The sequence below is a fragment of the Indicator indicator genome, chromosome 1, assembly GCF_027791375.1.
Source record: "Indicator indicator isolate 239-I01 chromosome 1, UM_Iind_1.1, whole genome shotgun sequence".
Taxonomy (NCBI): domain Eukaryota; kingdom Metazoa; phylum Chordata; class Aves; order Piciformes; family Indicatoridae; genus Indicator; species Indicator indicator.
The window spans coordinates 35,639,523-35,663,299 of NC_072010.1; positions in this window are offsets into that span (position 1 = coordinate 35,639,523).

Below are 23,777 nucleotides of genomic sequence, written 5' to 3' on the forward strand. Positions count from 1 at the left end.
ACAGCTGTATCACAAAGTTAATTACAGGTGGTACATGTTTATCTGGACCCCAGGAAGTGACAGGTTTGCATATTCACAGGTGCTTATAAGGTTAATTACACATGCTATGCATTTTGCCTGGACCATCTGGACCCCAGGAACTGGCCAGGTTAGCACATTCACAGGTGCTTAGCCCAATGTCTGGGTTAGGGCATGTTTTGGGGTTTGACCCTTCAGGACAGACAATTATAACCTCATGAAGTTTAATAAGGACAAGTGCAGGATCCTGCTTCTGGCAAGGAATAACAATAGGCACCAGTACAGGTTAGGGGCTGCCCTGCTGGAAAGCAGCTCCACAGAGAAAGACCTTGGAGTGCTGGTGAACAGCTAGCTCTCCATGGAACAACAACGTGCCCTTGTGGCCAAGAGAGTCAATGGGATCCTGGGATGCATCAAGAAGGGTGTGTCCAGCAGGTCTAGGGAAGCTCTTCTACCTCTCTACTCTGTCCTGCTGAGACCACACCTGGTATACTGTGTCCAGTTTTGGACTCCCCAGGTCAAGAAAGACAGAGACCTGCTGGAGAGAATCCAACGGAGAGCCACGAGGATGATTAGGGCACTTGAGCATCACCCCTATCAAGAGAGACTGAGAGCCCTGGGGCTGTTTAGTCTTGAGAAGAGACAGGGGAATCTCATCAAAGTGTATAAATATCTGAGGGGTGGGTGTCAAGTGGAGGGGGCCAGGCTCTTTTTAGTGGTTGCACAGTAATAAGACAAGGAACAATGGGTTCAAACTTGAACATAGGTGATTTCACGTCAACATGAGGAGAAACTTCTTTACAGTGAGGGTGAGAGAGCACTGGAACAGGCTCCCCAAAGGGGTTGTGGAGTCTCCTTCTCTGGAGAATTTCAAAACCCTGGATGCGTTCCTCTTAGGACTACCTTAAATGATCCTGCTTTGGTTGGGTGTTGGACCCAATGATCTCTTGAGGTCCCTTCCAACATCTAATATACTGTGATACTGTGATAAATATCTTTCTGAAACTGGCACAGCTATTCTTGCATAACTATATACAAATGCCAAATGGTGAATCTTCCACATGGTTGTCTAAAGCCAAATTATATTTTTATGTTAAAAAATTACATGGTCTTTTAGGAATTTGTATAACCTGTTGGATAGTTGAGGACTTTTAAGTTCATTATTTTCATACATAAACAGATTTTAATTTTTTTTCAAAGAAACTTATCTTTGTGCATATGTTTGCTCCAATTACTAGTAAATGGATAAATATGCTCCATAACATTGTTCCCACAGTTTTGCCTAGTATCTAAGGGTGAGATAATAACATATCAATAATTAATACTCTTCTAAATTATTTTTTTCCTGTTGTTGTTTAAAATATTTTTCCTGCTCTACCTTTATTTTGTCTACTTGTTAATGTACTAATCTTCCTTATCCACTATAATTCTTGTAATCTAATTTCTTTAGATAAATTTCACTGGGCTCCAGAAAATGAGATGCTTTTATTGGCTGCAGTCAAGATTACATGTCATTGTAAGTATATATAACTACATGCTCTCCTCAAGTAAGCTACTGCACTGTCATATATGTGCCAAGTATTTGCTCAAAAGTGACAAAACGAAAGCTAGAACACCTACAAGTAATACAGGTATGATTAACAGCTTCCAGAATTTGAGTTAAGGGGGATGTATTAAGGAATCTTATTAAAGAGATTGAGGCCATTATGTCTGGATTTAATCAGGTGGACTTAAAAAATCTGCAATTTAGAACAACTTTAGTGCTAATTATGTTCTGGATGAGCAAGTCTGACAACAAAAGAACAGATATGCATCAACCCATTTTCTCTAAGTGGCTCATGGAGATCAGTGAAACACAGGCAAAATGGTTATTTTATGAAGCTAGCCAGTCTTCCCATTTGCTCCCAGACTTTAGAACAATGATATGCTTGAAACTGAAAATAAGATACTAGAGAAGAACAATTCTTTAAGCGCAGAAAACTGCATGTGTCATTTTGAGACAAATTAAATAAAACAAACTGCCCCCCTGCTGTTCCACAAGGCAGATATTTTTTTCTGCTCCTTTCCAGTCTTTCAATTATGAATTCAGAGTCACTCAGTCATCTTTAGTTACTTTGGGTAATCTTCTTTTCATTATTTCTAAGGCTTGGGTTTCCCTCAATGAAAGAATTCTCCTCTTCTCTGGAGGAAAAATTATTAGGCAGTTAGGAACTGCCTAACCTCATGTACCAGAAGATCACAATTTGCTATATCCTTTTACTGCTTCTGTTATTCTAGTCTCCAGAAAGTTCTAACAGGACGTGGATGGTTGTCCATAGTTAATTTGATCTTAATCTAAAAGTCAGAAACTAAGGCAATGTACTGCCACCTAGCCAGAAAGCATGCAATACTTAGTCTTTGTAACATAAATGCCTCAGCAATATATTGCACTTTCCATCCTAGTCCTGAGACTCAACAACATTATGCAATGCTGAGCATTTGTCCCTCATAACAGGACAAATAATTAGACATTTTTTCTAGTGGCAGAGGATTTTTAGGCTTTTGTTCACTTTTCTTGGATGAAAATTCCTTGAAGACATTAAGACAAATTTGGAGTAGGCTGAAGCACAATTGTCAGTCCAACAACAGTAAAGAGAACTCTGGCCCATAGAGTCTCACCTTGTTTCAGATAATACATGTAAAATTTCCAAGATACTGCAGCTTCAGGCACTTTAATTTGCTTCCTTGTATTAAAGCTTTGGATCCTTCAGGCAAGTATAGCTCATGTCACTTCATTGTCATTATCTTCTTCTTCCTAGGCCAGGCAGACTGTTGCTACGGATGATGCCATTCACAGTCTAGTCTTCGAAAAGTGTCATATTACATGACAAAAGATGAATCAGAGAATTTCTCTGCTTCCCTCCAGTATGCAAGAGAGTAATTGGAGCACCTGCAGAATCCAAATAAATATTTGGAGGGAGCATTTTGATAAATTAAAAGAGAACAAATATGGCAGGGTTGAGGAGACAAGTAGTTTAGCAAGAGGTCAAATTTTAACTGGTTTCTTCTTTTTTTTTTCTTTCTCTCTTTCTTATAGAGCATGTTACACAAACTTTGCCTTTTAAATTCAAAGACAGTTAACATCTTAATATGAATGTGGATGAGTCTGCAGATAAGTCCTAGGATAATCTGGGGACATATATTTAATTATGTGATGGCTTTGAAGGAACCACCTTGTTAAAGGTATGTTTAAAACATGTCAGCAACAGCTTCAGTAAATTTATTCTTCAAAGGTGAAAGCAGAACTTGCTTTCTTAGAATATATTCTTATCTGTTGTGGTTAATTAGGAGCCAATGCATTTGCACCAAAATTATCTGGAATTTCTGGGCAACTGTGACATGTTTTCTTTTCTTCTCTGCACCAATTTTTGGTAGGATGATAAATAATGGGAATTCTGACACCTCATAGCCATATCACCAAAAAGCACAGAAAAGCGAATAGTCTGAAATAAAAGTATAAAACCACAAAACCCAAACAACACAATGGTATAGAAAATCTTATTCTGAGTCAGAGATTTAATTAGTAGGATGAGGAGTAAAACTTAGATTTCCACATGCTTAGTAAATGCAGCAATTGTATGATCTTCCTTTATTCAGGGAAGAACACAGTCCTGCAAAATACAGGGCATCATCCTAAATGGCTCACATGACTTGATTTTCTCTTCCTTTTGTTGATCCCAGAGAAGTGAAAAGTTGCAGAGCATGTTTAATTACTTCCATACTAAGAGTTTTCAGTATCGATACTAAAAAGAATGTGTAGAATATGCATCTAGATACTTACAGATTTGCTGTGCTGTATCTAAGCAAAATTTTTGTATGGGTCAAACCATATGAACTTGGTTAAACAAAGGACACAATTATCACCCTGTACTTAGCATTCCTCCAAATGTCATATTGCTCAAAATCATTTGAATATCTTTTTTTAAATGCTAGGAACAAGTTAAGTTACATCAGGATTGAATAATAAAGCTGGAAAAGACCAGGCAATTGTGACATTAAAAAGAAAATCAGAGCTTTGTTTAAAATTGATTTTGAATGAAAAGCATAGCAACATCATATAAAAGCCCATGACTGTTTTACTTTAAAACTAAAGATGGGGAAAAAAGACATTAATTTGAGAGTGCCATTTGCCTAGTGATTACACTTGTGAGATTGCCCTGAAAAATACTGTTATGGCTCATGGGAGGGGACATAACTCATTAACAAAAATAGAAATATAAACGTAAATGAAGGACTTATATTGATCTGCATGGAGAAACATTGTGAATTTAATTTAAACGTGTGGTTTTGATGTTGGACTTCTCCTTTTGCTAGAAACTACAGGAAGATAATTTGGCTTTCAGTGTCACACTTTCAGCAAGAAATTTTGTTTAGAAGCTGCAATTAAATAATTCAAAAATAATTAATTCAGAAGACAACCCATTAAATTATAACCCTCCCCACTGGTTAACTTGGTGCCAAAATGTATTGTTTAATTTATCATTCTTAGTATTTTTAGAAGGCCTCAAGGCAGGGAATGAAGCAATAATAAATAGGGAATAGTGGATAATTAGAGAAGGAAATGTGGAACAAAATTACTAAGGGCTTTAGGTGAAGTTCATTATTACTATTTAATAGTGCCCAAGAGCATTTGATCAAATTATGGATCATGTTTAAAAGTGGGCTGAGAGAAATCCTGGTGGAAGAGAATTTTCTCACTATTACTTTCAGAATTTTGCAGTAAGTTCTACAGAATTTTTGCAAGTATTTAAAAAAACAAAAGCATATTGTCCAAAGCTTCTACTTTATCATACATGGTGCTCTAGTGAGATTTGAAGAAGACAGAGTTTCTTCGTTGTCTCAGATACTGTTCAAGCTGATACTATTATGAGATTAAGCAATAGAGTACTTCAAGCATGAGTGATATGGTGACATATTCTAAGTGCAGCCCTTAGGGCTTTTGAAGCACAAGGTGAAGCTGTTGGGTTTTCATAACTCTTCAGAGGTTTTAGTTTTGTGGTGGTTTGGCCCTGGCCAGGAGGCCAGATGCCCACCAAAGCCTCTCTATCACTCCCCCTCTTAATTGGACAGGGGGAGAGAGGAAAAAATATAACAAAAACCAAGAATAAGATAGAAGTAATTTTAATAACAATAACAAACATAAGCAATAGACCACGTGGAAGTGAAAAGCAGAGAGAGAGATATTAGTCTCTACTTCCCATCAGCAGGACGATGATCGGTCTCGGGAAGCAGGGCTCTCTAAGCTTGGTGATTGCTTGGGAGGATAGACCCCATGGAGGAATCCCCCCACTTCCTTCTTTTACTTCATTCTTATATCTGAGCTGACATCATATGGCATGGAAAACCTCTCTGGCCAGTCTGGGTCAGCTGGCTCAGCTATGTCCCCTCCCAAGATTTTGCCCACTCCTCAGTGTACTCTTGGGACAGGAAAACATTGAAAAGATACAGCCACAGCCTGGTTACTTATTCAACAGCAGCCAAAACACTGCTATGTTATCAACTACTGCTGCAAAACATAGCACTAGAAAGATTCTTCAAGGAAAATTAACTCCAGCTCAGCCAAACCCAATACAAGTTTTTAGCCTTGTCTTTAATGCACCTCTTTTGAATTGACATGAAAGTTCAGTATGTGGTTTGTTATGCTCGTTGGTTTTTTAATTTATTCAGTCATTTTCTGTATATTATTTCTCTACCATAATATTTAAACAGAAATTCCTGAAAGTATTTTTGAACACAAATACATTCGTGAAATCACAAAACTCCTTTTTTTATCATGTTAAAAATCGAGATCCTCTCTGGTTTATATTCAGCTGAAAAACTTTAGAAAAGGAGAAAGAATGAGATCCATAGCACACAGCAAATAAGAGCATTTAAAATATATTTTCTGAAAATCTGTAGCATTGAAATATATATAAAACCCCCAAACTTTAATGTTTTTTTTTCTATGTTTTTCCATGCTTAAAAAAAAATAATTAAAAAATAAAGGAAAAGAAAGTCGCCTGATTGATATTCCACAATAACAGAATAGGGGAGCAGGAAAGTCAATTACTTCTGAAAATTTCCCTTCTAGGGGAACAGTTACATTTTCAGATATATATTGTAAATCAAAGTAAAATGATATCTTTTAAATATGAGGAATTTTCTGGGATAGAAAATCTAATTACTCAACAGCAGTAATTACTAGAAAACTGAGATCTCCCTCTTTAGGCATTTGATTCTGCAGTAAAAGAAAGAGGATTTTGTGAATGCTACTTTTTAAACTCAAAAACTCCATTAAACAGCAAAAAAAAGTCAAGTTGCTTTACCTTTGAAGTAATGTTATATGACTGGCTGAATTGTTTGATGTTTCTTTTAAACCATTGGCATCATTTAACAAATAATACTAGTGGTAACAGTACTTGCATTAATAGTAAGAATAAATCACTGTTCCAAATGTACAAATCAGCCTAATTATTAATTCAAGCAGAGAAGCAGAGTGTTTGCTAGTTCTGTCAATATGGGAACGATTTGGTTCAGTACTGAGTCCAGCCTTGTTCAACAACCTGGATGAGGGAGCAAGTTTGCCGATGATATGAAGCTGGGGGGACTGGCTGACACACCAGAAGGCTCTGCTGCCATTCAGTGAGATCTGGACAGACTGGAGATTTGGACAGAGATTAACCTAATGAAATTCAACAAGGACAAGTGCAGAGTCCTACACCTGGGCGGAATAACTCCGTGCACCAGTGCAGATTAAGGGTTGACCTGCGGGAAAGCAGCTCCAAAGAGAAGGAATTGGAGTCCTGGTGGACAGTTAGTTGACCATGTGAGAGCAATAGTGTGTCCTTGTGGCCAAGAAGGCAAATAGTATCCTGGGATGCATTAAGAAGAGTGTAATCAGCAGGTCAAGGGATCTTATCCAGCCCTGTTACTCTGCTCTAGTGAGGCCTCAAGTGGAGTATTGTGTCTAGGTCTGAGATCCTCAGACCCCAGACAGAGAACTACTGGAGAGGAGGGCTACAAGGATGATTAAAGGAATAGAATATCTCTCTTATGAGAAATAGCTAAGAGACTTGGGGCTGTTTAGCACAGAGAAGAGAAGGCTGAGCAGAAATCTGATCAATGCTTACAAATACCTTAAGGGTAGGTGTCAGGAAGTTGGGATCAGTCATTTTTCTCTGCAACCCATTGATAGAATGAGGGGCAATGAATACAAAATGGAACACAGGAAGTTCTGCTTCAACATGAGGAAAACCTTTATTGTGAAGACATGGAGCACTGGAACAGACTATCCAGAGAGATTGTGGAATCATCTTCTCTGGAGATTTTCAAAACTTGTCTGGATGCTTTCCTGTACTAGGTAAACCTGCTTTGGCAGGAAGGTTGGACTAGATGATCTCCAGAGGTCACATCTAGCCCCTACTCTTCTGTGATTCTGTGATCAAAAATGAATACTGATTTGTATTAAAAAAAAAAAAAACCACCAACAAAAAAAGTGTTTTACACAGTTTGAGGTGGCATGAAAAGGAAGTAGAAAGCACCAGCAGATTTTTACCCAGTTTCATGTGACAGGGGACAGAAAGCCTTTAGAACTGTAGGGAGTCAGAATGTCAGGAAAAAAAAAAGGTGGGGCGGGGGGGGAGGGGAAGAGAAGTCTAGGTGTCAAGCAGGAAAAAGAAGTCAATTGTTTGGATAGATTTTACATCTAGGTTCTACTGAGTGCACTTTGAACTAATCCATGTTATGCAGAAATAGGATGGAGAAGTTTTCCTTGAGACTGTTTCAGTAATGCCAGACTGGTTACAGCTCAGGCAGCTGTCATAGTCTGTCTTCTGCAATTTGGACCTCCTCTCTCTAATGTATTCTCTGATTTCAGAGTCAGTTTCTGATCTGCCTGTTGTAGTCTGTAATGATATTCATGTTCATAACCTTGAAAATAAATGATTTACTTTGAAGGTTGGCTATGTTATCATGTACTTATCACACATGGAAACTACATTACTTAGACACTTTTATTTCAAAATAATACTTTCTAGATGGAAAGTTGAAGAAAACAGCTAAGCAGATATCTCTGAATATTAGAAGGAAAATATCAGCTGGGTCAAAAAAAAACCCATTAAAATTATCAATATACTTTTAGATTGATGTATTTTGGTCTATTTCAATCAACAGATTGCTCTGACACACATCTGTAATAATAGAGAGCTCCAAATATACTCAAAGAAAGAAATTTTCCTTCCTTGGGAGAAGCATCAAGCTTCCCTGGGAAGTGTAGCTGGGGTCATCATTGTAATTTGAACAATATTTTGCTGATCCTGTAAAATTTGATTTTATTAATCCTTTTGTCTTTCTTGTTATTTTTTTTCCTCTACTCTTCTTTCTTCTGAAAATCCATGCACAGAGAACCTATTTACCTCATTGAGATGATCGTGCAGATATTTCTTAAGAGTATTGCTTTTTGATGCTAATTTACTCTTTCTTAGTTCATGATTTTTTCTTGTACTAGTTTTGTTTATTTTCTGTAATGTTCCTTTAGTCTTTCTACCTAAATCATTCTTTATTTGTCATATATATATGTATATACATGTATTAAACTTCTTCGAGTAACATATAATTTGTTTTTAAACCTTCTTACTCTCTCATTATCAAGTTCACCTGTGTGTTATTCTGTACTTACTGATAGTGTTCAGCTAGAAATCTAAGCTGTCAGGTCAATTTATTTTTTTTTAAGAGTTTAGAGAACTTCCGAAGAGAGTTAAGAAATACTACCACTAGTATATTGCATTTATAGCATATTTTAAATGAAGATTACAAAGACATTTATGATCAGATATTAAGCTTCACAATGACCTTGAAAATATGAAATATAAATGCCTGTTCTTTTACATTTTGCAGAATATGGATCATTAAACTGAGCAAGTGAAGAAAAAGAACTATGATTTGCAATGGTTAATATTCTAATATTTTTCTGAAGGAAAATATCTCCACTACTTTTAAAAATCAAGATGACTTTAAATATGAATTATTAATCAAAAGCTACAGACAGTCACTTTTAGATATAATTTACATTACACATCTTAGGATATGTAACTGTTACAGTCTGCTTAATAATTAGGTCAATAGAAAGACAGTGCCTTCTAGACAGGTATAGGCTTGGGTCAGCCTGTGAGGCAATTCATCAAACTTGGTATAGTGCCTCCCAGGCAAGTAACTATCCACTTTGGTCTGGAAGAGAAGGCAGAATGCTGAGATGTCTCCAAGGCAGAAAATTAAGTGGGTCAGCCTTGGAGGCATTCCAGATAGGTGATTGTTCAGCTTTCCTTGAAAATTAACATACGAAGGTCATTCCTGAGTGTATAACTATTGGCTTCTGCTAGATGACAAGCCATTATTCATTGACTTTCTTCCATTTGAAGGGCTGCTTATTGTGGCTTATCTTAAAAAATAGTAATACAGTTCTGTTTGTGAACATGAATGCATTCCATGAACATGAAAAACCAAACCAAACCAAAAGAAAAATCCCATTGATCCTGCTGGCTCTGTATTCATTGGTGATACTAAAAGAAGTTCACTCTTAATTGATATTGTACTGAGACCACATGTTAATATGTAAGAAAGATACAAAGTTTCAAACAGAGAGGCTTATATGCACATCTGCTTGTACATAAGCCTTTGACAGGTTTGAAAGTCTAGTGAACATATGCCTACCTGGAGTACATATGTTCCTGACTTGGACGAGAATGCCAAAACCTTCAGATGCTTAAACTAACCTTTTATTCATGACCATCTGAAAAGCAAAGACACTGTATTACATGAAGAAAATACACTAGAAAACCACAGTTATTAAAGTAGCAAAGTACCTCAGACCCCAAAACCAGAAAACACAGATGTAAGAGACTTGACCAAACACAACAGGAAGCCTGAGAGGAGAAACTAAGAGTAGCAGACTAGTGCATGACAAGGTTCTTTATTTTATTTCCTCTCAGCTTTTCCCTTTCTTTTCTTGTAAGCTCTTGTCATATTATTCTCTATTGTGGCTTTAAGATTATAAATGAAAGCATGATATTATTTGAGGAGAGAGAGCCAAGTGGAGAACAGAGGGCATTCAATAAATTGGAAGTTCTGATAGATCGTGCTGAGTGCCAAATGGCATGTGCGTAAGGTAGTAGTGCTGAAGCTATTTTGGCAGTAGAGAAGAACTTTGGCAGGGATGATTCAGAGAAAGGGCAGTTTCATCTGGGAAGGCCAAGAGACACCAGGCAGACAGTGAGGCACTTAATGATGAGCTCTAAGATATGGAAGGTAGTTAAAGAAAGTTGAAAATTTGGTGTAGGATTAACTAAGAAGATGCCTATATTTACTTTGTGTGTAACTAACCCGTGCCAAAGTAACACATTTTATACTGAAACTAAATGCTCTGAGACACATGCTAGGACACTTGATAGCATTGCAGTCCAGATTTTAAAAGGCATGCTAAAAAAATACAGATTATTAAGAAAATCTACTGCAACAACAAAAATAAAAATGAACATTAAAAGCTGTGGTGGATGAGTATCTTAAGGCAAATAGCTTACTGTAAGGTCTGTTTGGATTTTCTACAGTGAATGTTTAATGTAAATGTAAATGCTTCTCTCTACTTGGAACAGACAAAAGCTCCTTTTTTCAAGTGGATGCTATAGTTTCTGGTTAATGTGATGTTACATATATTTTATTCTTTGTGTGCTCCCATGAATCTCAAAACCAATTCACAGGAAGAATACAGAGTGACTGTTGTTTCCCTTTAACCCTACCTTTTCCTATCATCAGTGTTTTATTATCTAGACTGTGTAAAATGGAGGTTTAGGTACCTGACTGCTGATCTCATTTTGTGCCTCTTCATTTTAAGTCTAGTTGTTTTCACCAAAAAGGACAAATGTGGCACAGATGTGACTTTGTGTCTTATCTGCAAAAGGGTACATTTCCTTGAGTAAGATTATACTCACCATAGAGGTCTAAAGTTTACTGTCAAAGTTACCGTTAAGTGCCCTTTTGAGTTAAAAAGAAGAAATAAGCACCACCACCAGAGTGTCATTCATCATATTTCAGTTTTTATTTTAGAGTGAGAAGAACCATACTTTGGAATGTCCTTGAATTTCTTAAATGACTGAAGATTTACTGGATGACTGAAGGTCAAATGCCAGAGACTTTTTTTAGTGGTTCAAGAATTTTCAGTTTGTTTGGAGAGATTTTTTTTTTTTTTTTTTTCAGAAACATCCTTGAAAGTCTTAAATCTTCTGGAAAGATTACTATTGTTACTAAGAAATATTAAAAGTGGCTGCAACTTTTCAGCACTACAAGACATAGTTCGGAACTCACATGCTCTTACCTATTCATTCTGCAGATGAGAAATCAATGCACTGAATATTGCAGTCTTAAAACATTGGCTGTCACATCAGTGAGATGGGTGAATGTCTGGTAGTCAGTTACACTGTGGATTAATTTGTAATACCTTTTGACCTGAGCAGGTAGATGAATTAAGCAAAAATAATATCAAGACTATTGTCATGGCTATAGAATATAATGAAAAATAGTTTCTTTTGGGGGAAAAATTTAGAATATGGAACGAGCTGTGTGCTGCTTGCAGGCAAAATCCATTCTGTATTTTATTTTAAGGAGTTGTCAATTGAACTGTTTTCTCTGGTTCATTTACCTTCAGATAGTAATTAAAATATTTCATTTTAAGGAAGCTGACATTATGGAACACCTGATGTGTCTTTTACTGACAGAGCTTACATAATTTTTTATTTCCATTAAAGCTTTTGGGTACAACTGTCCTTGCTTTGACTGTGAGAGGGAAAAGGGTTTTTCTGAATCTCTTGTTTCATCAAATTAAGATCAGGCAAAATGAGACTGAACAAGAAATTTCTACATTTCAAGTATTTCCTGGAATTATAACAGTTTCTGCAAAGTGCAGAAGTGCTCTATAAACCCACCCTGCCTTGGTCACCTTTCAGAGCTTCTTGGGTAAAGGCTCAAATGATAATTTTCAGCAAAAAGGACATGATAGCCACATTTCCCCTCCATTCTTCAAAGTCAGAGAAAGAATTATTCTTACTTCAAGCACTATTACTCTCAGAGTTTCCTTGGTGGAGTATAGCTTCCTATATTGATTCCTATACGTGGTCTTCCTTGAAGATACAATAAGGATCAAAGTACAGTATCCCCTTATCCTCTGTTCTTTTTTTTTTTTTTAGTTCACATTATCTGATGCCTTCAGGTAATAAAGCAGTAGATAAACCTAATAATCAATAGAATTAAATTGGAAAGTAGAGGTTTTGTGGGCACAAATATCCTTACATCTACCGACAGACTTCTTTGATAAGTAGACACTCAGCACTAATCTGTGAGCCATTAATACTTTATATTGGCATGTCATAATACTTTATATTGGCATGTCATTACAATCAGTGTTTAACTCTTTCAATGTTGTGAAATTCATTTCTGCGTTGTCCACATTTCTGCTATCTTTCCACTGATGTGTTAGCCTTCCTCTGACAGCTTTGGCACTACAAAGAATGATTCTGAGTTCTGCTGAAGCATTAACAGGAACATGAATGTCAACAAATACAGTGCTATGGAAAAAATAATAAAAGCAGCAATAACAGATTAAAAAAACAAACAAGCAAAAACTCTTCCAGTACTAACAATGTTGACATTCTCAGGAAAACAAAAGCTGCTACAGACAAAGTGGCTAAGTACTCACACTGAAGTTTTGAGTTGAAAGCACTTTAAAAAGGCTTTCAGGCAGTTGTATTGAGAGGCAAAATGCCATACATGTAAGTTCTTTTATTGCACTACTCCAGTCTGAGATGATGAAATGCATTGGGAAAACAGAAGCAAAAGACAAAATCAATGCAATGAAGACCACACTGAAATTTAATTTAAGGTTCCTCTCCATGCCTAACATCTCACATTTGCATGGCAAGTTTCATTAATTTAATTAATGAAAATTGTCAGAGTCCTTCTGGAATATTCTGATGGGCCTTACCGGTCCTGACTATTTCTTCATGTCTGAATTATATGGTTGTCTTTGTCCTAAATTCACAACAGAGACATAAGAAGATGAAAGGTCTGTGGTGAGACAATAATCTTTGGATATTGCTAGGCTATTGAAAATAATTCTTTTTGAAATAAAGAAGTTCGATGAGATCAAATTTCAGATTCCTTCCACTTGCTTTTAAATAATCACCTGAAGCTTCTAAGCAGGGAAGAGTGAAATGGATTCACCTTGTCTGACTTCAGGCAGATGCTGGGTGCCTAGTTTGAACTGCCTGGTTTGAGATTTTAGATAGGTTTGCATAGTGCCTTGAGGGTTGTGTTTCTAAAATTTGCCTTTGAAGAGATCCCAATTCAAGTTGGTGCTTATGTGAGAAAGCTCACCACACTGGAATACATTTTGACCAATATGTGGAAGTCCATTCAGCTTCGCCATCTCTTCAGACAAGGTAGTCATATCATAATATCATAGCATCATAGAATCATTTTGGTTGGAAAAGACCTTCAAGATCATCTAGTCTAGCCATCAACCCAACACCATCATGGCCATTAAACCATGTCCCAAAATGTTATGTCTACATGTGTTTTGACCATCTCCAGGGATGGTGATTCCACCACCTTCCTGGGTAGCCTATTCCAATGATTGACCACTCTTTCAGTAAATAAATTACTTTAATTTCCAATCTGAACTTCTCCTGACATAACTTGAGGCTATTTATTCTCATTCTGTCACTAGTTGTTTGGGAGAAGAGACCAACACCTACCTCACTACAATCTCATGCTGTGGAGGGCAATAAGGTCTCCCCTCAGCCTTTTCTCCAGATAAAACAATCACAGTTATCTTAGGTGTTCCTCATAAGACTTATCTTCCAGACCTTCCACCAGCTTTACTGCCTTTCTCTGGACATGCTCCAGTACTTCAATGTCCTTCTTATAGTGAGGGGCCCAAAACTGAACTCAATATCCAAGGTGCAGCCTCACCAGTGCCGAGTACAAGGCCACAATCATATCCCTGGTCCTGCTGGCCACACTTTTCCTGATACAGGCCAGGATTCTGTTGACCTTCTTGGTCACTTGAGCACACTGATGGCTCATATTCCTCTGGCTGTCAACAAACACACATAGGTCCTTTTCTGCCAGGCAGTTTTCCAGCCACTCTCCCTCAAGACTGCAGAGTTCCATAGGGTTGTTGTGACTCAGGGGCAGGACCTGGTAATTGTCCTTGTTAAAACTCATGCAACTGATCTTGTTCCACTGATCCAGCCTGTTCAGATCTCTTTTCAGAGCCTTTCTACCATCAAGCAGATCAACACTACCACACAGTTTGGTGTCATCTGAAAACTTACTGAATCACCTCATTCAGATTATTGATAAAGATATTAAACAAGACTGGTCCCAAAATTGAGCCCTGTGAATACCACTTCTGACCTGCCTCCTCTTGGATTTAACTCCATTCACCACCACCCTTTGGGCCCAGCCATCTAGACAGTTTTTTACCCAGTGAAGTGTCCACCCATCCAAGCCATAAGCAGTCATGAGAAGTCTATTTCTGCAAGAGGATGCTGAGGAAGACAGTGTCAAATGTCAGGTAATCAACATTCACAGCCTTTCCCTCATCCATTAAGAGGGTCACCTTGTCATAGGTTTTAGTCTGTAACTAGAGACAAAAATGTTAATAATGAATGAAAACTGAAAGAGGTAAGACACATAGCTATTCTGTGCTGCAGCATTACTAAGCACTGCTATCAGGAAAAGACACAAACCCTTGCCATGTTTCTCACAGTTCAAGACCACATGAGAGTGAGGAAACTAAATGCATTTGGATAGCAGAGCATTTAATGTATGTATGAAGTCTTACAAATTATGCGACTTCCCTGCACTGCAGCAACCATGCAGTCAGTTGCTTCCCTAGCTCTCACAATCCTGCTAGAGTGCAGGGAATGATGGTGATATGTTCTGTGGTCACTTGGGCTACATTGCATCAGTGAGAGCATCTTGTCCTGTCTCCTTGGATTGGTGCAAACACACCTAACCCACTCCTGTCTTTGTTGTTTAATGGTTGTGACTGGGACTTCTCCCTTGTGTAGAGTGGGCCGAGGAGGACAAGAAAAATGAAGATCAGAAGTCTGTCCCAACGTTCCAGGTCCCAGTCTGGAACACATGGCTGCAGTGACCTTAGAGATAGAGAATGCAACTCTTTTCACTTAGCAGCCATTTCCTTTTCAGGGTAAGCCAACTCCACCACAGCTGTCTGTGAACTTTCCTCCTGTATATCACAATTTAGGTGGAGTTCGCAGAGTTTTTCTTCAACGAGTCTACTATTTTCTAATGCTCTTGCTTTTTTTTTTTTAGATCATCCTTCTGTTATTCCAGTTTCTGTACTTTTTCTACTAAAATATTGTCTGCAAATGTACAACACCACACTAAGCTTGCACATTTTTCTCTGTTCCCTTTATACTACTTGGATCCTTCCTGAAGTTGGTTTACCAGTAACCCAGGATTCTTTGCCCTTGCCTTACAATCAGGATCAAACATCATGTTAAGAAGTCCTGTTCATCCTCCTGTCCAGGGATCAGATGTTTTTTTTCTTACTTCCCTTCCTACAGTTATTTGTGAGTCCTGTTTGCAGCCCATGAAGGGGACTCATTCTTAAGAATGCTGTGACTATGAGGGGGACCCACACCAATATTGTTAATCCCTGGAAGAATCACAGTCTGCAGAGAGCACCCATGCTAGTTGGAGGAATTCATGGGATACCACATTGCTGCAGAGGAGGACTGTGAAGAGCTATCCCCCTTAAGAGAGAACAGCAGGAACATAATGGAGTGATTTCAACTCCCATTCATTATACCTCTGCACTGCTGTAGGGAGCAGGTAGCACAGCTGTGCCCAGGAAGAGGTGAAGGGTGGGAGAAAAGTGTATTTGAGATCTGGTTGTATTTATTATTGTCTTACTCTGAAAAAATTGGTGGATAGGCAGTGATTTTTTAAAAATTAAATAGATTATTTTCCTCAGACTGAGTTTATCTTTTACCTGTGACCATAATTGGTGATTGAGCTCCCTTTGTCCATTTTTTTTCAGCTCTTGAACCTTTTGTTCTACTTTCTCTTTCCCATCTCATTGGAGAGTGGTAGGAGTAACCAAGCAACTTAAAGTGGTGCTTTATTGCCAGCTGGATAGGCTCAAACCACAACACTCTAGATAAATGCATATTTTTAGGAGTTCCCTAGCCTGTGGGAGGTATGGCACAGTCCAGAGGAAAGGTGGAATAAAGAGGCTCTGGAGTCTGTGCTATACCATGTGTGGTCCTGCAGCTAAGCCATGAGGTCCTCAGGACTCCATTTTTTGTCTGGACACCATCACTGGTAGGATCAGGTGGATAAAACACGATTCCTAATCATCCTGTTTAAGTTCCTGTGATATTTAACACTTGGCTGTTGTAATCACTGGTTCTCAAAACCCACCCCTCTAGAAGGTGCTCCAAGCTTTTTCAGTGATTGAGAGGTTGTACATGCTAGAGGTGCTCCTCCAATCTTAAAACTAGTCTACTTCCTTTTCCTAAAGTTTTGACTGAAGTCCATTCACTAACACTGTAGTCAATCAGGCCCAGTCTGTTCCAGCTGTCACAGCCTCATCCAGAGAAACTGAGGTTGCAACGTAAGTTTTTGAAAATACTGTTTCCAACAGAAAGAGCTTCTCATCATCTGTATATTTTCTTACATATCACACTGTATTTTTTTCTTTTTTTTTAGAATATTAAAATCACTTAAATCACTTTTGTTCCTTTCTAGGCACCACCTAGCAAAACTGGACTGAAATAGAGCAGAGGTATCACTAGTGTCAAAATTCTATACTGATTAGTTCAAAGAAATGAGATGAATTTCTGAATCATATGAAGAGATTTAATGCAGTGAAAACTACACACAGATAATTACAAGGCAACCTGCACAATTATATAATTTTCTTTAAAAATTTTACACTATTGAATAGAAAATCTGAAGTAGGACTATGGACCATTTAACAGTTAGATACACCCAAAGAAGTGTAGCTAGTAGGTTGAGGGAGGGAATTCTCCACCTATGCTCTGCTTTCAACATACTCCACATGGAGTATGGTGTTCAGCTGTGGGGCCACCAGCGTAAGAAAGACATCGACTTGCTTGAGTGGGTCCAGAGGAAGGCCATGAAGATGACTGGGGGCTGGAGCACCTCTCCTACGAAGACAAGCTGAGAAAGTTAGTATTGATCAGCCTGGAGAAGAGAAAGCTGCAAGGAGGCCCTCTAGCGGTCTGACAGAACTTAAAGTGGACTGACAGGAAAGATGAAGAGGGACTCTTTATCAGGCAGTGTGGTGATAGGAGGAGGGGTAATATTTCAAACTGAAGGAGGGTAGATATAGATTAGATATAAGGAAGAAATTATTTTTTGTGAGGGTGGTGAGACACTGGAACAGGTTGCCCAGAGAAGCTTCTTCATCACTGGAGATGCTTAAACCCAGTTTAGATGGGGTTTTCTGGTTAGTGGAAGGGCCCGTGGCAGCAGGGTTGGAACTAGATCTTTACAGTCCTGTCCAACATAAATCAGTCTATGATTCTAGAAGACTCAGGAAGAAAAAGACTTCCAAGGAGCAGATTTGTCCCATTTACTTTACTCACTTTGAAGTGCAACAATTAGAGAAAGAGGTGGTTTACATTTTAAGAAAACTTAGACTTCAAAATGTGATTTAGCCCAGGTATGTTTACATGGCCCTCAGAACAAGAAAAACAAAACAAACAAAGAAAACCCACCAAAAAAGCCATTAAAAAAATTCTTTAGTCTGCATAAAGAAATAGCTTAAATGCACTCCTGACTGTAATTTAGATATAAATAAAATAAATCTGCATATGTGCATCCTAGTAGACTTCTCAATTCTGTCAAAATCCAAATTTGCATTGGTCTAGATCTACATTATTCATCCTTGTAGATATCAGAGGGTAATAAACCAACCCAAGTGTTTTTAGCCAAACAATTTGTAATTTGAGATGCTTCTGCAACAGTTAATCTAATAGGACATGGCATGAACCTGAGCCCTGGCATGAAGTCACCTATGCACCAAAATTGCTAGCATGGTGCCTAGAATGTCTTCATTGAGACTGAGTAACACTCTCCTAGACAAACTTAGCCAAGGATTATTTTCAATAGCAGTTTGAACACAGCTGATCTATTTAGGAGGGTAAGAGAGTTTAGCTGTAAAGAAAACTGCTATTCTGTGCCAATTAGCCCGAGGTCCAAAGAGTCCCCAGACTATCTTATTTATTAACATAGCCAGAATCTTAATAGTGGAGTTTGCAATTGCATTTTTCCACAGAGTGTTTTCAGTGAAAGATCTTTCTTCTGAAATAATTACAATTATTTACAACTCTTATTAAAACAATGAAATAAGTCTTACACTTCTCACTGGGCCTTACCTGTTACTTTACTTCAACAGTATACATAGCTATGTTGGTCTTCTGAGAATTATGTCCTTATTAAGAAATTAGAAGCCTAACTTCTTTGTTCTTGCTCACTATAAACAGAGCTAACTTCTTCTTGAATGAGAATTACACTGTAGAAATACAGAGAAATTTATGAACAGATAGCAAAAAAGACCCACATAAACAAACTGAACCCCCCACCCATCCCTCAAAACTTCCTGGAGTTCTTACAACTAAAATTCCATTGTTCTGAATGTCATTACACAGTCATAAAAACCACCTTTTACAATTCAGTGTAGAATATATGTTCAATTAATCAACATAGTTTATTTGTTATGTTCACTCATAATAATACATTAAACAATAAAAACTTCCTTCCTTCCTTCCTTCCTTCCTTCCTTCCTTCCTTCCTTCCTTCCTTCCTTCCTTCCTTATTCCTTCCTCCCTCCCTTCCTTCCTTCCTTCCTTCCTTCCTTCCTTCCTTCCTTCCTTCCTTCCTTCCTTCCTTCCTTCCTTCCTTCCTTCCTTCCTTCCTTCCTTCCTTCCTTCCTTCCTTCCTTCCTTATTCCTTCCTCCCTCCCTTCCTTCCTTCCTTCCTTCCTTCCAAATTCCTTCCTTCCTTCCAAATTCCTTCCTTCTTTCCTTCCAAATTCCTTCCTTCCAAATTCCTTCCTTCCAAATTCCTTCCTTCTTTCCTTCCAAATTCCTTCCTTCCAAATTCCTTCCTTCCAAATTCCTTCCTTCCTTCCGAATTCCTTCCAAATTCCTTCCTTCCTTTTGTCTGCCTTGGGAATCAACCTTATATATGCAAATAGAAAGATGAATGTTATTGCAAGGATTCATATACTTTGGCTTAAACCTCTCATAAGGAGCGAGTATTGTCCTACAGCAGCCATCTTCTGACCTGCAAGACACTGAAGCAGCTTGTTGGTGAGCCATATGCCAATGAAGTTCAATGTGCCAATTACTGGCTTGTTAATCTCTCCTTTGATGATGAGAAAATGTATCCCAAGTGAGGATTTTGCATGTTAAAACATGACAAACCCAGTTGTATTTTGTAACTGAACACTGTCTCCAGTAAAGTACTAGTTTCAAAATATGCTATTAAATTTTAAATTACCATCAAGCTGGAGTTTCTTGTTTTAAAAGTACAGATGGTTTTGTATTAAGAATATGAAAATACCTATCTGAGGAAAGGTGAATTATTTTTGTAAAGGAACTTTAATTACTTTACTTATATTTCTTATCCACTATTTTACTCTGGGAACCCTTGACATAACTTAACATGCAATATTAAAATTTCCTTTAATATAGCAGAGTTATAGACTTTTCAAAGTGTGTTACGTTTCTGTAACCCCAAAATCAGAACAGAAACAGTTATCATTTTCGAGCAGATTGCTATCCCTTTCTTTCTTCAAACATCCCAAAGATATGGTGAGTTTCAGAAGTTCACCCTAAAGACAGTTAAAATGAACTCTCTGTTATGAAGAAGACATGACAAAAAGTTACTTAAGATTTTGGAATCACAAATCTTGAACTTCTTTCCTTTGGGCAGCATTATTTCAATGGACTTATTGTATCTGAAAATCACACTAAGTCTGTGAGAGTCACTTCCCTTTGTAATCAATAATGAGAAATAAGCACATCTGGGGAATGACTTGTCTACTTTATCTGAAAAATCAATCTTTAACTAGGAAGGATCAACCCTTAGGATTTTTGTTGTTGTTGTTGTTATTGTTTCTTTGTTTGTAGTGATAAAAACTGCAAAGTTTATTTGGACTTAGTTGTTTAAAGACAAGTTAAAGGCACCTGTGATTTAAACCAGTGAACATGATGCCTGAATGCATAGCCATGACTTCATTATGAAAGGTACAAATGTTCCCCCCCCTTACTCGTCTGTTCAAAAGTAGTTCCCTAAACTATCAAAACAGTTTACTGAATAGAAAAGTAAATCACTGCATGCTAATCTCAACCTTCAAAAAAATAGTTTTTCAGGTGAAAACAAAATGTTTTCTTTGGTATCTGAAGTACTGGATACTTAACTTATTTCTGTATGGAAAGGGTATATTCCTATAAAAGCAGGTACTACTTGTGTTCCTTTATAAATCCCACATCTTTACAACTGACTGACCAAAGAGTCCTCCAAGATGACTGGCAGAAATAACACCAGTGATTATCCCATCAAGCTTAACAAGCAGTTGGAATAGGCTGTGAGAATGTGTTTGATAGAACTTTACTTAGAGATTTATAGAAAAGCTGATACATATACAAGAGGAATGTGCAGCTATTAAAAAAAAAAAATCAGTAGTATGGGACAACAGAAATGTACAGCAATAATTTTGTTCATAACTTGGTATAATATCAGACACCTTTAGGAGGTATGAACATACAGAGAAAAAAATATGTTCTTACATTTTTTGTGGTTTAACAGCTTTCACAGTCATATATGCCACAACGAAAAAAGAACTTAAAATAATACCAATTACTGCAGCATTTTTAGTGCTATCTGACAAAAGCTGAAATTATTGAATCAGGCCCCAGGTGTAGAGAATCAGCCAGATGGCTAATAATCCATGCAGAATACCCCAAAAATCAGGGAACAAACACCACAATAACTCTAGTCTCATGAATCATAGTGTCATTGTGTACTAAATAACTGAAGAAAAGGTACCTCTAAAAGTTTGTGTTTGGAGCAGCTGTTCCAATTCTCATTTGATTTTATGAAGTTTATTATAGTTAGTGAAAAAGTTTCTAAAAAAGAATTATTTCCTTAACTGAATATTTTCTCTGTCCTTGAATTATATAATATTATCTCAATTACTTTAATTTTACCTATATAAAAATGTAATCTTCCATATCCACTGTATTGCTGCATGTGCATTTTTCCTTCTTTTTTATTTTATTTTTTTAGAACAGTAAAACAAACACTAATAGAAAAATCAAAACATACTTAAACAGGCATTTTGGAGTCTGACTGTTGCATGATTCTAACCCTGTCTGATTCTATGATTCTATGATTCTGTGATTGTACTTTTTCTGCTCAGTCCATTGACTCTTTTACAATCTTATCATAAAGATAATTGCTACCAATAAGAATATGCACTCTGCTGCAGCAATTCTCCTTGCAAACTCCTTGTATACAAAGTTGTCTCAACATCAAGACTTTAGGCATGTCTCAGAACAACAATCAGACTGCTCCATATGATTTTGTATTTTGGAAGTAATTTCTAGCTGTGATAACTAGAATATCAAAGATGCAAATGCAGTAGATTTCTACCTGGTGCCCAGCTCTTAGATTTCCCAAGGCTAGAAAAGTAATCATTAACTTTTCAGACCCTTAATTCATGGTAAAGATGACTATAGTGAGAGAAGCTGAAAATACAGGGATGACAATCTTTATTTTTTATATTCACATTTCCTATGTATTTCTACTCAATATTTTACATGGGTTTTTTGGCTGGTCAGTTTCAGTTTTGTTTTGTTTTGTTTTGTTTTGTTTTGTTTTGTTTTGTTTTGTTTTGTTTTGTTTTGTTTTGTTTTGTTTTGTTTTGTTTAGGAGAGTAGTGGTTGTAAGTATATATTTTTTGTAGAAGTTATTAAAAATTTGAGATTTATGTTCTCACATAAATTGTAGTTGCATTGTAACAAATGCAATACAACAATACAGTTGCATTGTAACTAATGAATTTACTGAAGTATTAAAAGCGTTGCCTAATCTGACGAACAGAAATGAACAGAAAAAAAAATCATAAGTAGAAAGGATTGTGCTAGTAGCACAAAAATATATTTAAAAAATTAAAGAATGTGGAAGGAAAGGAGATACAGCTGACTGTTTAATCTCATCCTTGGTTTAGGCTGATATGATTGTGGTTTTATCTCAACAATCCATTATCAATGTTATGTAAGTCAATGGTCTTAAAAAAGGGCACACCAAATTTTCATGATTCAAAGTAATGAAATCAAGTCATGACTACAGAATTAAAAAAAAAAAAAACACCAGAAAATATTTCATGACCATATGTGTTTGTTTAGTATGAGGGTTTTGTGGGGGGTTTGTTTGTTTTTTGGTTGGTTTGACAGCCAGTTACTTTTCAGGGACCTGGTAATTTTGCATCATTTACTACTCTCCCCTACTAAAATGTGACTATTGGTACTGAACTGTGAAAGCTCCGTGTGTGTCCTTCATGAAGTGCTATAGATAGAGGATGTCTCATGGTACTTTATAATGGAAAACAGAGTAACAGAAGCAAGAAGCTAAACAAACACTCTGCCAGAAGCCCATTTTAAAGTATGGGATTTCAATCTATCCATAGAAAGAGGCAGAGTCTCTGATTTTTTGGTAATGAAAAACTTTGATTCTAGAAGTGTGGAGGTGCATAATGGGGAAGAAAAATTGTTTCCCCTCAATTGACTTTAAAAATCATGGGCTGAACATTCCACAGACTGAGCATATCTGATTTGCACAATCATGCACAGACTTGGGATGAGAGGCCAAGAGCAGTGGAGAATTATGAATTTAATGATGTTGAAACAATACAAGGGCCTTGATACAAAGGAAAAGATAAATAAACTGGAAATGCTTTAGGTAACCATTGTGGAAACTCCATTTTGGGAGCAATAGGCAGATCTTTTTCACTCTTAGAAAAAAACAGTTGTGAAAGCAATTTGTATTCAGGGAAAATAACACATTGATTTTCTTAAAAGTCTAGAAAAAGAGAAAGACAAAGCTGCTCGATATCCCTGAGCCTGATGTTTTACAACTGTGAACAGAGACAAGAAGAGAGTGGAGGTGTAGGAAGAAAAGGCAATATTTTTAAGGTATTTTTAGGAGAGTTTTTGTGTTGAGTTGCTCTGGATTCTTTGAAAATGCCAGAAAATTTTCAGCTAGAATCAGTTCAAATAAAAATTAAGGAAAAAAAAGAAAAGACAACACACATTTATAGCAGCTTAAGATTTGTGCCATACTAAAAGAAGGAGAAAGAGAAAATCCTGCAAATTCATCCTGCAAATATTTATAAGGCTCAGATGACATAATAAGTGATTGCATATTTCAATCAAATTGAATATTTGCATTGAAATTCAATTCCCAGGAGTAGATTTTCTGTTGTTGTCAGCTATTGCAATTTTACTGAAGACAAGGTTGATTTAGCATATCAGATTAACTGAGGACCCATCTCTGATAGCTTTTATTTTTCTTTAGGTAGCATTCATATAGTTTCCCATTGTATGATACAATCAGGTTTTTTGCAAGTT